The sequence below is a fragment of the Prionailurus viverrinus genome, chromosome D4, assembly GCF_022837055.1.
Source record: "Prionailurus viverrinus isolate Anna chromosome D4, UM_Priviv_1.0, whole genome shotgun sequence".
In the NCBI taxonomy this organism is placed as follows: domain Eukaryota; kingdom Metazoa; phylum Chordata; class Mammalia; order Carnivora; family Felidae; genus Prionailurus; species Prionailurus viverrinus.
The window spans coordinates 56,978,841-56,990,212 of record NC_062573.1 but is presented as its reverse complement, the minus strand read 5'-3'; the positions used below and the strand labels follow the sequence as shown (position 1 = coordinate 56,990,212).

Sequence of the window (11,372 nt, the reverse complement as noted above, 5' to 3'; positions counted from 1 at the left end):
TATGCTACCAGTTAATATTACTACTGATAAAACTTATGCCTTAAATTTTTTTTAATATTTATTTATTTTTGAGAGAGAGAGAGGAAAGGAGGAGCAGAGAGAGGGAGACACAGAATCTGAAGCAGGCTCCAGGCTCCAAGCTGTCAGCACTGAGCCTGACACGGGGCTCGAACCCATGAACCATGAGGTCATGAACTGAGCTGAAGTTGGACGCTTAACCAACTGAGCCACCCATGTGCCCCAAACTTAGTACCTTCTTAAAGATAAAGTCATTATAAATAGGCTTCCCATAATCATTTCCTGTATACCAGTGACTCACTAGGGTACACACATCCTCACTCTGGGTCCTCTGCTAGGGTAATGGGGAATCAATAAAGAGGTCCATTTAAACCCTGGAGGTAGTACTCAGAACCATGCTTGTATTTCAGAGGCACATATTTATATTCAATTGATTCCCAACAGAGGTAACCAAGGCAATCCAACAGAGAAAGTATATACTTCTCAACAAATGGTGCTATAACTTTCAAACTTATAAAAGGAAAAAAAAAGTGACAGGCTTGTGACCATATTAGGCAAATATTTCTTAGATAAGACACACAAAAAAGTATAAGTTACTGTTATAGGCTGAACTGTGTCTCCCATGTATGTTGAAGCCTTAACCCCTAATGTGGCTGTATTTGGAGATAGGGCCAGACCATAAGGAGGTAATTAAGGTTAAATGAGGTAATAAAGGTGGGGTCCTGATCTGATAGAATTGATGTCCTTAGAGGAAGAGGTAGAGGCACCTGAGAACACTCTCGTTCTGTGTGTGTGCACAGATAAAAGGCCGTGTGAGGACACAGAAGGTGGCCCTCTGCAAGCCAGGAAGAGAGATTGCACCAGAAACCAATACTGATCACATCTTGCTCTTGAACTTATGTTGTTGAATCTACCTGGTCTGTGGTATTTTGTTATGGCAGTCCAAATAGATTAATACACCCATGAAATAAAAGCATTGAAAATTATGAAAATTGATCAATTTAAACCTCTCCTCTTTTTTTCTTTAAGATTTTATTTAATTTCCAGTTAGCTAACATATAGTATAATATTAGTTTCAGGTGTACAAATCAGTTATTCAATATTTACATGCAACACCCAGTACTCATCACAAGTGTACTTCTTAACACCATCACCTATTTAACCTGTTTCCCACATACCTCCCCTCTGGTAACCATCAGTTTGTTCTGTATAGTTGAGTATGGTTCTTGGTTTGCCTCCCTCTTTCTTTTTCTTTCCCTATGATCATTTGTTTTGTTTCTTAAAATTCTACATATGAGTGAAATCATATGATACTTGTCTTTCTCTGACTGACTTATTTCGCTTAGCATAATACTCTGTAGCTCCATCCACATTGTTGCAAATGGCAAGATTTCAGTCTTTTTTATGGCTGAGTGATATTCCATTTTATATATATATATATATATATATATATATATATATATATATAAATTCATCTGTCATCCATTCATGTGTCAATGGATGCTTGGGCTATTTCCATAATTTGGCTGTTGTAGATAATGCTGCTACAAACATTGGGGTGCATGTATCCTTTTGAAGTAGTATTTTTGTATTCTTTGGGTGAATACCAGTAATGCAATTTCTGGGTCAAAGAGTTCTATTTTTAACTTTTGGAGGAAACTCTACACCATTTTTCAGAACACTGCACCAGTTGGCATTCTCAACAGTGTAGAAGGGTTCCCCTTTCCCCATATCCTCACCAGCATCTGTTGTTTCTTATTGTTGATTTTAGCCATTGTGACAGGTGTGAGGTCATACCGTAGTTTTGATTTGTATTTCCCAGATGATGAGTGATGTTGAGAATCTTCTCATGTGTCTGTTAGCCATCTGGATATCTTCTTTGGAAAAATGTCTATTCTATCTTCTGCCCATTTTTTAATTGTATTATTTGTTTTTTAGCTGTTAAGTTCTTTATATATTTTGTATGCTAACCTTTTATCAGATATGTTGCTTGCAAATATCTTCTTCTATTCCATAGGTTGCTTTTTAGTTTTGTTGATTGTTTCCTTTGCTGTGCAGAAGCTTTTATTTTGATGAACTCCCAATAGTTTATTTTTCCTTTTGTTTCCCTTGCCTCAGGAGAGACATATCTAGAAAGAAGTTACTGTGGCTGATGACAAGGGTTACTGCATGTGTTCTCCTCTGGTATTTTAACGGTTTCCTGTCTCACATTTAGGTCTTTCATCCATTTTGAATTTGTTTTTGTGTATAGTCTAAGACAGTACTCCAGTTCCATTCTTTTGCATGTTGCTGTCCAGTTTTCCTAACACCGTATGTTAAAGAGACTGTCTTTTCCCCATTGGATAATCTTTCCTGTTTTGTGTAACATTAATTGACCTTATAGGTGTGGGTTCATTTCTGGGTTTTCTATTCTGTTCCATTGATCTGTGTCTATTTTTGTGCCAGTACCATACTGTTTTGATCACTACAGCTTTGTAACATAACTTGAAATCTGTAATTGTGATGCCTTCAGTTTTTTCTTTTCAAGATTGTTTTGGCTATTTGGGGTCTTTTGCAGTTCCATACAAACCTTAGGATTGTTCTACGTTGGTGAAAAATGATGTTGGTATTTTGATAGGGATTGCATTGCATGTATAGAATGCCTTGTGTAGTATAGACATTTTAACAATATTTGTTCTTCCAATCCATGAGCATGGAATGTCTTTCCATTTCTTTGTGTCTTCTTCAATTTCTTTCATCAGTGTTTTATAGTTTCCAGAGTACAGGTCCTTCACCTCTGTGGTTAGGTTTATTAGTAGCTATCTCATGGTTTTTGGTGCAATTGTAAAAGGGATGAAGTCCTTAATTTCTCTTTCGGCTGCTTCATTATTGGTGTATAGAAATGCATCAGATTTCTTTATGTTGATTTTGTATCCTGAGACTTTACTGAATTCATGTATCAGTTCTCATAATTTTTTGGTGGAGTCTTTCGGTTTTTTATATAGAGTATCATGTCATCTGCAAATAGTTAAACTTTTACTTCTTCCTTGCTGATTTAGATGCCTTTTATTTATTTGTGTTGTCTGATGGCTATAGCTAGGACTTTTGTATTATGTTAAGTAACAGTGGTGAGAGAGGACATCCCTACCTTGTTCCTGACCATAGAGGAAAAGCTATCAGTTGTTCCCCATTTATTATTATATTAGCTGTGCATTTTTTGTATATTGCTCCCTTAGTATGTTGAGGTATGTTCCCTCTAAAACAACTTTGTTGAGGGTTTTTATCATGAATAGATGTTTGTACTTTGTCAAATGCTTTTTCTGCATCTATTGAAAGGATCATATGGTTCTTATTCTTTCTTGTATTATTGTGGTGTATCATGCTCATTGATTTGTGACTATTGAACCACCTTTGAATTTTGGGACTAAATCCCACTTGAACATGGTGAGTGAATCTTGGATTTGATTTGCTGGCATTTTGCTGAGAATTTTTACATCTATGTTCATTAGGGATACTGGCCTGTAGTTCTCTTTTTTAGTGGAGTCTTTATCTGATTTTGGTATCAGGGTAATGCTGACCTCATAGAATGAGGTTGGAAATTTTCCTTCCTTTTCTATTTTTTTGGAATAGTTTGAGAAGAATAGGCATTAACTCTTTTTAAAATGTTTGGTAGAATTCCCCTGTGAGGCCAGGGTTTTGTTTGTTGGGAGATTTATGTTACTGATTCAATGTCTTTGCTGGTTATCGGTCTATTCAATTTTTCTGTTTCTTCCTGTTTCAGTTTTGGAAGTTTATATGTTTCTAGGGATTTATCCATTTATTCCAGCTTGTTCAATTTTTTGGCATATAGTTTTTCATAATATTCTTATATTATTGTTTATATTTTTATGCTGTTCATTGTTATTTCTCCTCTCTCATTTGTGATTTTATTTATTTGGGTCCTTTCTCTTTCCTTTTTCATAAGTCTGGCAAGGGGTTTATCAATTTTATTAATTTTTTCAAAGAACCAGCTTATGGTTTCATTGATCTGTTCTACTGTTTTTTGTTTGTTTCTATATCATTTATTTCTGCTCTAATCTTTATTATTCCCTTCCTTCTGTTGGCTTTCAGCTTCATTTGTTGTGGTTGTTGTTCTTTTTTTGTTTGTTTGTTTGTTTCCTTTAGGTTTAAGGTTAGTTTATTTGAGGTTTTTCTTGTTCCTTAAAGTAAAAAACCTCTGCTTTTTGAAAAATACTATTAAGAATATGAAAAAACACAAGCTGAGGGAAAGTATCTACAAATCATTTATCTTTGGAAAAACCTTTGTAGCATATATACAACTCTTGAAATCAGTAAGAAACAACTTTTTAAGATGAGGAAAAGATCAAATAGGCACTTTATCAAAAAGGAACAGATGACAAACAAAAACATACTCATTATTATACATTAGAAAAATCAAATTAAAACTAAAATGTAATACCATTACAAAGCAATATGATGGCTCAAATAGAAAAACCTGACATCATTAAATTCAGATGAAGATGCAGAGCAACTAGACCCCTCACATATTGCTGATGGAAATGAAAAATGGTACGGCCACTTTGAAAAAGTATGACAGCTCCTTATTATGCTAAACTTACACTTCTTATGAGATCCAGCAATGTCATTCACTCCTTGATATTCACCCAAGAGAGTGAAGATATATGTCCACACATAGAAACCTGTATATAAATGTTTATGGCTGAAAATTATCCAAATATGCATCAGTTGGTGAATGGATAAACAAACTGTGAACGGCCACACAAAAGATCACTACTCTTCATTAAACATAAATGAACTGAAACATGGACCTGACACCAAATGATGGCACTTTGATTTCCAGATCTGTCATATAGGTGACTCTGGACAATTGATTGACATTCTCGGATCTTTAAAGGTTCTTTAAAGTTTTCAATAAGTCAGAGGTAGATGAGCATGGAAACTCTTCATGAATCATCATGTGAGGTGATGGACACATGTGACAGCAGCATCTGTAAAGCATGGGGCCATTTAGGAAAAGTGAAGGCAGACTTTCTTTCCTCTTCCTGGTTAAGGGTACCCACAGACCTCGTTCTCACAAGCTTTCCAACAAAGTGGCCTTTCCTGAGCAACCTACCCCTTGCTCACCTTGCTCTTCTCAAAGCTGGCCCACACTTCCCACTGTCACACAATGTTGTGACTTCTGAATGTGGTGGCATCACCAAGTCTGTCTCATTCTTTTTTTTTTAAATTTTATTTTTAATTTTTAAAAATTTACATCCAAATTAGTTAGCATATAGTGAATCAATGATTTCAGGAGTAGATTCCTTAATGTCCCTTACCCATTTAGCCCATCCCCCTTCCCACAACCCCTCCAGCAACCCTCAGTTTGTTCTTTATATTTATGAGTCTCTTCTGTTTTGTCCCCCTCCCTGTTTTTATATTATTTTTGTTTCCCTTCCCTTATGTTCATCTGTTTTGTCTCTTAAAGTCCTCATATGAGTGAAGTCATGTGATTTTTGTCTTTCTCTGACTGACTAATTTCACTTAGCATACTACCCTCCAGTTCCATCCATGTAGTTGCAAATGGCAAGATTTCATTCTTTTTGATTGCCAAGTAATATTCCATTGTATATATATATATATATATATATATATATATATACCGCCTCTTCTTTATTCATTCATCCATCGAGGGACATTTGGGCTCTTTCCATACTTTGGCTATTGTTGAAAGTGCTGTTATAAACATGGGTGTGCATGTGTCCCTTTGAAACATCACACCTGTATCCCTTGGATAAATGCCTAGTAGTGCAATTGCTAGGTCGTAGGGTATTTTTAATTTTTTGAGGAACCTCCATACTGTTTTCCAGAGTGGCTGCACCAGCTTGCATTCCAGTCTGTCTCATTCTTGAGAGGGGGATCAAGAAATGCTTCTGGCTGTGCAGACCTTTGTGGTTTCTCCTGTCTCTACTCTGAAATTCTGGATTGAAGTCTAAGGTGAAGGGGTGCTCTCTTCCAGGGAAGACTCTTATTACCAGAGTCCCTTGCTTCCTGCTTCTTAAAAGCTGCTTTGCTCTAAAATGAATTTCCTAGAAGCCCCAGCTCCTGAGCCCGAGGAACTAATTTTAAGGCCACAAAGTGGAGCCTCTTGGAATTCACTATAATCTCAGACTGAAAATACAGACTGCCAGTGCATGGGGGGCTAGAAGGCTCTGTCTGACTCAAGGGATCTGAGGAGACACCAGAAATCCTAGAATACATTTGAGGCATGGTAGATTCTATCTTACATTCACTTCCCATTATATCTCTGGGGATTTAGGGACAGGTCACTCTGCTAAGTGCTCTGAAGGCTGCAGTGCTGTTTTTAGGCAGGTGTTACATTTACACAAAGCCTGAGGTTAGAAGTAAAGCACACCTGCCCTTGAATCCAAACTCCCTCCCTGCTACCTTCTGACCTGGGCACATTCACTCCACCAACCTGAGCCTTGGTTGTTATTTTTCATGCAAATGATTATACCCACCTCACAGAATGGTTAGAATGGTTGTGAGGTTTACATAAATCACCCAATTACAAGGAACAAAATGTCTTCTAAATATAAAACAACAGTTGTCACTTACTCAGGGCTTAGTACCCTGAACCAGCCTATTTGATTTACAACTTAGACTTACGTTTCAAAACAACGCCATAAGACAGTTATTAATACCTTCATTGTCAGTTGAGATACTTCTTATCCAGGTTCCTTTTCTAGTCCCTGCTTACAGGTGACAGCTGGAATTTACCCCTCCCCCCCCCCCCCCCCCTCGGTCTTTCTGTCTCCAGAGCTTGGGTACCACCACAGACCCACCTCTGGTGCTCTTTGGCACGCCCACAGTCTACAATATAAATACTTTTTACCTTCCTGCCACCAACGGGGGCTTTTCTCTGGTTGTGCTGCAGGTGGGGCCGGGCACCGATTCCCGCAGATCCCAGCTTGCACCGAACACCTGTTCCTGACGTGGGCTCAGTCTCAACTGCATCCGGAAGCCTGACCTGGAGGTTGAGCCCAGGGGTGGGGGTAGGAGTGAGGGGGATGGTCCTTAAGACTTCCTGCTCCCGCAGTCTGGGCCACAAGCCCACTCCACTCAGTGTTTCCAGGCAGCGCAGTCTCCACACACGCCTTCCATTCCAGATGTGTACAACCAAGGCCTAGGCAGCACCTCTCCACCAGGGCAGAGAGTTTAGAAGCAGGAAGGCAGAGCAGGGCCTGCACTCGCGGGGGTGTGGTACAGACCGTTCGTGCACAGACTGTTGCACGATGAGCCAGCCAGATTCAAGATCACATTTGCCATAAACCTCCACGCCTTGACGTCACTTTGCAGTTTCTTATTAGACGGTTGGAAAATGTCTTTGATAGTGTCTCCTACCCAGGATCGCTCAGAGCCTCCAGGTGTAGAGGTTAAATTTGAACATTAAAGCGAAATGCAATGTGTGGTCCTCCATCAAACCCCAAACGGAAAAGCAGCTATCGCCAAGGACGTCGGGAACGATTTGAGAAATTTGAATGTGGACTGGCAATAAGAAATATTAAGGAACATTACAGTTAACTGTTAAGTGGAATTATATTGGAAAATGTATTGATTTTATTTTTTTTATTTTTTATTTTTTTTTAAACATTTATTTATTTTTGAGACAGGGAGAGACAGAGCATGAACAGGGGAGGGTCAGAGAGAGGGAGACACAGAATCTGAAACAGGCTCCAGGCTCTGAGCTGTCAGCACAGAGCCCGACGTGGGGCTCGAACTCACGAACTGTGAGATCATGACCTGAGCCGAAGTCAGACGCTTAATGGACTGAGCCACCCAGGCGCCCCAAAATGTATTGATTTTATAAAGGTATGCATAGCGCCGCACTTAGCACTGAAATTAACTTTGTTAATTCGCTTTACGAAATTTCAGCAAAAACTAACAGCAAATATGGCAAAAGTTTAAGTAAGGTTTCTTAAGTCAATGGCATGGCTGGCTATATATGTTCATTTTACCATTTTCTACTTTTCTTATGTTTTTCAAATTTTTGTAATACAAAGAAAAAATAGGGATTCTCTCTCCATCAATGTACCTTTTAAACGCAAAGCTGCTCAGAGAAATAAAGATACAAATATCTGTTGAGAATAAGGTTGAGAAATGTAAATACAGACACTTGAATATGGCGCACAACAACAGTAGTATAAAAGAAAGTGTGACCAATAGAGTTTATCCCAGGAAAGGAGGGAAAAAAAAGCAAATTTCAAGAATACATAATATACGAAAGAACACACAATGGAAAATAATAAAATGGTTATCAAGCAAATCACACATTTGCCGGAGAAGATCCTGCTTAAACCTTATAATGCGCATTTTGTTGATTTTTTAAAAAACCAAATTATGGCCACACAGTCATATTATAAGAACATCTTTTTTGCTGTTTCTCTCGTTCTTCCTTCCTTCCTTCCTTTTCTTTTCTTTTTTTTTTTTTTTTTAAGTTGGCTTCACGCCCAGCGCCGAGCAAAACTGCGGGCTTGAACTCATGACCCTGAGACCAAGACCTGAACTGAGATCAGGAGTCCCACACCTAACCGACTCAGCCACTCAGGCCCCCCTATGACAATGATTTTTTTAAACTGGACCCTACTTATAAGATGGGGGGAAAAAGGTATACAGTCATCAACAAGTTAGTTGCAATCTATATGAACACACGCGGAAAGCTTTACTCTTTCTAGGAAACTCTTGTTTCTCCCTCCCCCCCCTTTAGAACCCCGCCCCTCGGGCGCGCCGTTCTTAGCCTCTCCCAAGCCCACTGAGGGGTGTGTGGACTCCGAGGTTCTAGACTCGCAGAGCGGGTGGTGGGCGGAGCTCAGCAGGTGGTGACGCGCTCTTCCAGGGGCTCCCCAGCCCAGCCGCCGCCGCTTTCTCGCCTTGCCCTGCTGCCTAGCTCCGCGGAGTCTAGAGGTGGCTGGGGGGTAGGGTGGGCCTCAGTTCTAGCTCTTCCGGGGCGGCCTGGGCGGTGCGGGTGCTGGCGCGTCCTTCCTCCCAGCGGGTGGAGTCCGGGGACGTTTTCCCGTCTAGCTCCTCCTCCTACGGCCAAGTCCCGGGCCAACGTGAGAAGAGTCTGGGTTTACTCCTGCTGGGAAAAGAGTGTTCTCTGTTGGACAATCCCCCAGGGTCGTGGATATGTCCCCTTAATCAGACTGAGTTTTCTATCTTTGCAAAAATGGACCCTGATAATGTGTTTTGTTTGTTTGTTTTTAGGAGGGTCAAAAGGCGTTATTTTCCATAAACGCCGTAATTGGTTCCTTAATAGTGAAATACCCTTCTTGCAGCTTTCTGGACAAAAACCTTGCACTTGTAAATGAGAAAGCTAAATGTGACCGTTTCACCCCATTTATTTGTTTTGTAATACGCTTTACAATTTGATATTTTATTGCCCTTAAGTTCTGTGCTGAGCAAGACTTACTTTTTAAACACTTGAGTCGCTCTTGTTTATCTTTTAAATATAAATATATTTAAGTGTTTCTTTTAAAAATGTAAATACATGCTCAATTTGATCAAAATATAGCAGTGATGATGGGCTAATGGAAGCTCCCTTCTTTCCATCTCATTTTCCAAATAAAACCAATATGAACTGAAGCTTAGCTCTAGACTTTATGCTAAAGCTAACAATGCATTTTTCAAATGGTTACTATTTATTTACAACTTGTTTTTACACTTAAAGTTATCTTCTTATCTGGTTATTTGGTCAGGCTTTGTAGAACTATCATTCTTTTCTGTATTGTAAGGGCGTATCAGGTTTGTTCAATCAATCTTTGTGATTGATGTTCAGCTTCTCTCCAAGTTTCACTATTATAAATAATACATAGCAAACATCATTGTCCCTACATCTTTTGTATATATATGTGATTATTTCTTTGACACAAGTGTCCAAATGATAGACTTACCCAGTTAAAATGTGTACCTGTTAAATATTTGATAAATGCAAATAGTCTTCAGAAAGGTTATAACAGTTTACACTGTTTCCTCACATCTATTTTAATACCAGATACCATGCATTTTTGAAAACTGATTATTAATGATGTTTAAGAAATTGCTATTCATGTTTTAATGGAAGGAAAGTGGACAAAACACATATTCACTCAACAAACATTTATGGAAAACCTGCAGTGTGACAGACATCATTCTAGATACTGGGATAATAGGCAATAAAAATTTCCACTCCTGTGTAGTTTATGATCAGGGTTGCTGTGGTCAATTAAGAAACAATGGCATACTTAAGGAGATCTAATAAAAAACACGGGCAGGGTTGATGAATCACCTGTGACTAGTGACAGTAGGGAGCCATTATCACCACAAGAACTGCTATGGAGGCAGGAAGTATTAACTACAACCTGGCAGAAAAGAGTGCACCTAAGGGAGCTGTGACCTTACTAATAGGAACATTGTGGCCAACTCAAGTCTCAGCATAAGGAGCCAAAGGTATAAACATCCAAACTTCATTTGCTTTCCACCCTCTCATGTCTTATCCCCTAATGAGAATTAACATTCCCCTACGCTGTGCAATTCTTAGAAGCGCATCCACTTAGTCTCTCCTCCAGAGCTCCTTGTTAATTTTCCAGTTATATTTCTTCTTAGCCCTGGAATACCAATCAACTCACTGAGCCATTGGTCATGAATCAATATGACTCTTAACATGTCTCCTTCTGTGCTAGCTGCAGCAGCAGATATACTAAAATTGGAACAATACAGAGAAAATTAGCATGGCCTCTGAGCAAGGATGACAAGCAAATTCGTGAAGTGTTTCAAATAAAAAAAATAACAAATGTCTCCTTCCATACAAAATGAAAAATCAAATATACCTCTCAAAATTCTGTCCATAGGGAGAATTTTTCTTTACCAGAGTCTTTCAGGGTTAACTCTGAGTGGGGCTGTAATGCAGCAGCCATTCACTTCCACCTGATGTCACCACACCTTGCAGACACATCTATAACCCAAGGAGGGTGTTTTTCCTCCTCTGGAAATGTCAAATGTTTATAGTGGACTTCCCATGGGGCTCTAAGGAGCATGAAGGATCAGGTGTTAAGGTAGTAGGAGTTAGTACCATGTGAGTGTGCACCACTTGCTTATACAGTTTGCTTGTATCTTCTGGTCTTGTAATTACCATTCCATTTAACAAAGGAATAGTCTTTCATACATCAATACTTTGATTCAGTGAAATAGATTATCATGCTCATGATAGATATTTTGAGTCACATAGTCACTTGCTATCCCATGTTTAGGGAGTTTAGTCTCTATGGGGAACCCAGTAGCAAATCAGAAGCTGGTTTTCAAATGGAGGATAGTTATCATTGAAGTAAAGGCATACTTTA

The 11,372-nt window shown here is 39.0% G+C and overlaps 1 pseudogene; it reads left to right on the top strand.

Annotated features, from left to right (window-relative positions):
• The first annotated feature begins 10,715 nt into the window (after positions 1-10,715).
• Positions 10,716-10,815, top strand: LOC125151093 (uncharacterized; annotated as a pseudogene).
• Positions 10,816-11,372: the final 557 nt, after the last annotated feature.